A 6,001-nucleotide genomic window follows, 5' to 3' on the forward strand; every position below is an offset into this window, starting at 1 on the left:
ATATTGAATTTCGCATCTGCCCCTGCATTTGCCTTTGAAAAACAACGGTTAATATTTATATGTGAGGTATATTGTATTAAAATTTTCACAGAGATGACTGGCCGGTGTGGCTCAGTTGAGCTTCATCCCATGCACCAGGAGGACTGTGGTCAGGGCACGTGGCCAGGTTGGGGGCTAGATCCCCAGTAGGGGGCGTTCAGGAGTCAGCCCATCCATGTTTCTTTCTTATCGATGTTTCTCTCTCCCTCTCCCTCTCCCTCTGAAACAATAAAGCTATATTTTTATAATTTCATATAGATTATTTCTAACGTTTAATTTTTAAACTGTATGAGGCTGGTCAGCTACCATGCCATTTTTACTGATGAGGTAACTGCCTTGCCCAAATTCACACTGAAGAGTATGGTGCCAAGCCAGGATCCAAACCCACCTCTAATTCCAAAGTCCATGCTCTATAACCTACAGCATCCGATATATCAAAACACCCTGGTATATAATTGTACTACTGTTCAAAACAGAATTAGAGATATTGCAGAAAAAATTTACTTTTTAAAAAGGATATATTTTTATGGATTTCAAAGAAGAAGGGAGAGGGAGAGAGAGGCAGAAACATCAATGATGAGAGTCATCAAGCCTGCAACCCTGGCATGTGCCCTGACTGGTAATCAAACTGTGACTTTCTGATTCATAGGTCGATGCTCAACCATTCAGCCATGCGGGCTGGTCAGAAAAATTTTACTTTTTAAAGTAATATAGCATCCTATACAAATAGATAAAGTTCAAAAGCCAGTGTTTTTTGTTTTTTTTTAAATCACCTGAATTAACTTTCTAGATCACAGCAATTCAGTAATCTTCATCATATCTAACATTTATTGAACACGCGCCGATCTAAGCTTTTGCTCCTCATAACAACCTTATAATGAGTTACTATTATTACCTGCTTTTTAAAAAATTATTACCTGCTTTTAACAACTGAGGCACTAAGAGGTTGAGACAGTAAAGGACAAAACCAAGAGACAAGTGTTTGTTCTGGCCATAAGAGTAGGCATATTAAACCTAAACAATCTGCAATATGGGTCAGACTGCCGTGCCACCACAGTGAATATGAAAGCTAAAACTATACAAATTGAATTTTTTAAATAAAGTAATATGGGTTGTCATCTCAATAACTTTGCTATGTTGCCAGAGTTGTTGTTAGCACAGCACCTATACTGATGAAAGAATGAGAGGCAGAATTTTTTAAAATTTTATTCACTTAATATAGGAGAGGAGCATGAGAACTATATAAATTAATAAAGTCAAACAAAGTTAAGTCAGGGGCCTGTTACCTGCTGCCTGACACAGAACTCGGCTGGCCAGAGATGAAAGCAGACCATAAGGAGCCTCCAGAACAAAGATTAATAACTACTCACCATACCATATCCATACACAAGGACTCAAAATATACCTTGTAAAGGTTCAAGTTATTCCCAATTCTTCCCCCCCCCCAACTCTCTTATTTGCCATAGAAACTACAGATATAAGCTCAATCTCAAGAGACAGTTGGCGTCTCTCTTCCTTCTCTTGTGAGGACGGTCCACTGCTCTGTCAGTGGAGTGGCTTTTCTTGCTTATCCTCTCTGTTCAATAAACTGGCTTCTGTTTTAACCTCTTGTCGGGCTCGTTTCTTGAATTCTTTCCTGCTCAAAGCCAAGAACCCTGCCCTAACCAGTTTGGCTCACTGGATAGAGCATCGGCCTGCGGACTGAAGGGTCCCAGGTTCGATTCCGGTCAAGGGCATGTACCTTGGTTGCGGGCACATCCCCAGTGGGGAGTGTGCAGGAGGTGGCTAATCGATGTTTCTCTCTCATTGATGTTTCTGGCTCTCTATCCCTCTCCCTTCCTCTCTGTAAAAAAATCAATAAAATATATATTTTTAAAAAAGCCAAGAACGCTGCTGGCTCAGGGTTTGAGTCTCCCTTTGGGACTTCACCCGCTGGTATCACATTCAGTGGCAATGAGGAGAGATTGTAATTGAGGTCCAAAAGTCACACTCTCCTAAACATGAATTTTCTACATGAATTATTCAGGTAATTACCCAGCTCTCTATGATATTTGTCTCTTGTAGATGTCAACTACATAGTGGAAGGAAAGCTATCTCAATGCAATGTGCCGATTGTGTATTTTAGGAAACTTCATATTCTGGGCTAAGCAAATAGGCCTATTATAAGAGTAAACGCTATACACACGGCTTGCTCTGCAACAGAACATTGGCAGGCCCTCACCTTGGAGCATGAGGAAGATAACAGGGGCTCAAACTAAAATACTCAGTTTTGTAAGGACTGGTCCTAGATTCTGATGCTTCCATCGCACCTAGGCTACTTTTAGCATCTATACTATGGACTTAGAATGTTCATTTATTTGCTCTCAGATCAAACGGGAGTGACTGAATCGTTGTTTTCAGACGATAAGATGCTGTAGTAATCAGCTGGGACATTGAAATGTAGATCCTGACTTAGTAGGTCTGGAGTGGGGCCTGAAACTTTCCCTTGCTAATAGGCTCCCTGGCGACAGCTGTCCTGCTGGGGATCACACCTGGAGTAGCGAGGGCCTGAACTCCAGAATGAACTTTTTCACCTGTTTGTTCAGAGACAAAGATTTAAAAGTTTGACTTACCGAGGGGTGTGCCTTCCGCATCCATCTATTCACCAAATGAGTGTCTATTACGCATTAGTCCCTGAAGATCAGCATTAAAGAAAACAGATACTGCCCTGCCGCTTGGAGTCCCCGAGTCCAGCCAGGCAGCCGGACATTTAGCGAAAAGTGACAAAATTCACACCAAGGCGCCCCCGCTGGAGCCTGGACTCGGCTTTTGCCCGCAGGAACCTGGCGCGCTGATTGGCTGGCGGGTCCCCCGCTACAGCCAATGAGCTGGGGAGGCCGTTGGTGGGGGCAACGGCCATGCTGCCGCGCGATGGCCGGGGCCGCTGGCCGAGGCCGAGGTCAGGCCTGGAGGTGCTTTCTGCCTCCCTGCCCGTGGGCGCCGTGAGTATTTCTGAGGGTAGAGGGTGGCCCTCTCTCCGACATCTAGGTGTCTTCCTCGCCTTGCCACAGGGGGTGGGGCACGAGCCTTCGCCATAGGCCCGGCCCTGGACCCATGGCCTTAACTTGGTGATCTCATTGCATCCTTGAACAGTGAGATGGTTTACGGTGATTTCCGAGCAGAGGCTGCCCAAGGCCACGTGGGAGTAAAATGCAGGAGGCTGAATTCAAATCCAGATGCTCTGTATTCCTCTGAGTCCTCTCTCCACATTCCATTTTGGAGACCGGGTTTCTCCTTAGCAGGAGTCTCATATTGCGCAGGGTTGGGAAGGTGGATGTAGGCGAGTCTAGAATCCTGATGCTTATTTTTAAGTTGTTGCTTTTAAATATGTTTTTATTGATTTTAGAGAGAAAAGAAGGGAGAGGGAGAGAGAGATAGAAACATTGATGAGAAACATTAATACCTATGGGCTGCCTCCTGCATGTCCCCTACTGGGGGTCCAGCTCGAAACCCGGGTTTGTGCCCTGACTGGAAGCCCAACCGGTGATCTCTCGGTGTATGGGTCTGCGCTGAACACCGAGCCATCTCGGCGAGGCTGTTGTTTTTTAATAGAGAAACAACATATACTAAAAGCATTTATGGGGAGGATGAGCAGCAAATTCAGAAGAACTGCTGTCTCTTAGGATGGCTATGGAGGGACTTCAACTGAGTCATAATTGTTTTATTTCTTAAGCCGTGCGGGGGTAACCTAGATGTTTGTTATAGTATTCCCTTTCTTGTTTGTCTGAAATACAATTTTAAAAGGAAAACATGCACATGGAAAATAAATTTCAGAGGATCAAGGGTACATAACAGAAAGGAAGTCTCTCCCACCCCAGATTTCTAGAGTCCCTCACTAGAAGCCACTGTATCAGTTTTGTGTATCTTAAACATTTTGTATAGTAGGTACTAGTGTATATCTGAGTTTGTTTTGTTTTGGGTGTGTTGGTTTATGGTTTTGTTTTTGTTTTTTTGCACAAGTGTATCCTATTATATACAGTCAACACCTTAGATGACTTAATTTTAAAAAATATATCTTTATTGACTTCAGAGAGGAAGGGAGAGGGAGAAGGAGGGCTAGAAACATCAATGATGAGCCCTAGCCAGTTTGGCTCAGTAGGTAGAGCCTGCAGACTGAAGGGTCCCTGGTTTGATTCCAGTCAAGGGCACATGCCTGGGTTTCAGGCTTGATCCCCAGTAGGGGGCGTGCAGAAGGCAGCCAATCAATGATTCTCTCTCATCATTGATGTTTCTCTGTCTCTCTCCCTCTCCCTTCCTCTCTGAAATCAATAAAAAATAAAAAATAAAAAAAGAAACATCAATGATGAAAATCACTGATTGGCTGCCTCCTGCATGCCCCCATTTGGGGATTGAGCCCACAATCCTGACACGTGCCCTTGACTGGAATCGAACCCAGGACCCTTCAGTTCACAGGCCGATGCTCTATATACTGAGCCAAATCGGCTAGGGTTAGATGACTTAATTTTTAACCTCATTAAACTTAAAAGATCCATTAACCTCCATTAGTCCTGTGATCATCAAAATAATTTCTCTGGCAAAATATTCCCAGGGTTGTTTCTGACATGATGAAATGTAGGTCATGGCTTCCCAGGCTGTGTGTTTGCCTTTTTCTTTTTTTACATCCTCATCTGTAGTATAAAAAAAACTTGCCCAATTAACTCTTTAAATGGTGCAGGAGAAAAAGAATCATGACAAGTAAAGGACTGCTGGGAACTGCTTTATCCTTTCCCAAACATTTTTATTCATATTCTCCAGGTAAAGTTCCACATAGCGCCCACTACTGCTTGAAATTAATTTATTGTATGTAGTGGAATATTGGTAAAGTGAGAGAAGTGGGGATTCATTTTCTCCGGTGCAGGAAAACGCCCAGCTTTTTTCTAGTGAAGTAGCAAGGGGAGAGCAGCTTATATGACGTTAGCAAGAAGCATCTGCACACTTAATCCTTATTTTACCTTTTCTAAAAGCACAAGATACTTTTGCCTCTTTAATAATTCTCCCAGTCACACGATCCTTACATGGGAGAGCTGGGATTCTAACCTAGGTACAGTTAACTTCAAAAGTCAAGCCAGATGGGAGGGGTTCCCTGGAGTGAAGCCATTTGCTCATTAAGCTATTCTGCACTTTTCTTTGATCATCTACCAACCTCTTCTTCCCTGACTCTTGTCAATCCCCACTGAAACTGTGTCTGTTCGGCTCTGCAAACATCCTTGCTCTCTCCTGTCTCTAGTCCTCTATCTGGAACGCATTTCCCTAGCACCTTCCTTGAGTATCTTTTAAGGTGAAATTTCTCTCAGTGGTGTTGGCTTTGGGACAAATTTTCAATCAAACGGTGTTTGAGAGGGCTGATTCCCAACACCCTGGCCAACACTTGGACATCTGAAATTACCAACCTGAAAAGTGAGGGGGAAAAATCTGCTTGTTTTAGTATGCATTTTGGTGACTATTTGTAATGGTCTTGTGTTTCGAGATCTTCAATCTTATGAGCCGCTTCTATGCCACTATCCTGAGCGGGAATGTGGTTTTGCTCTTCCGTTGGAGAGGCAGTTGAGGAGAGCTTAGACCCGTTAAGGTAATTACCCCAGTTCTGGTCTAGCTGTTAAATAAGAAAGTGTGAGCCCAGCCGGGATGGCTCAGTGGTCGAGGGTCAACCCATGAACCGAGAGGTCATTGGTTCGATTCCCGGTTAGGGCACATGTCCCAGCAGCAGGCTCCATCCCTAGTAGGGGCTGCAGGAGGCAGCCAATCAATGTTTCTCTCTCATCAATGTTTCTATCTCTCTATCCCTGTCCCTTCTTCTCTCTCTAAAATCAATTAAAAAATGTTTTAAAAAAAGAGAGCGTTAGCTAAGCAGGGCTGTGGGTGGGGGGTCTGAAGGCGACAGAAGGGACAGTCCCAAGGGGGCCAGGGCCGACGCGGACTTCGA

The sequence above is a fragment of the Myotis daubentonii genome, chromosome 15, assembly GCF_963259705.1.
Source record: "Myotis daubentonii chromosome 15, mMyoDau2.1, whole genome shotgun sequence".
NCBI lineage: Eukaryota > Metazoa > Chordata > Mammalia > Chiroptera > Vespertilionidae > Myotis > Myotis daubentonii.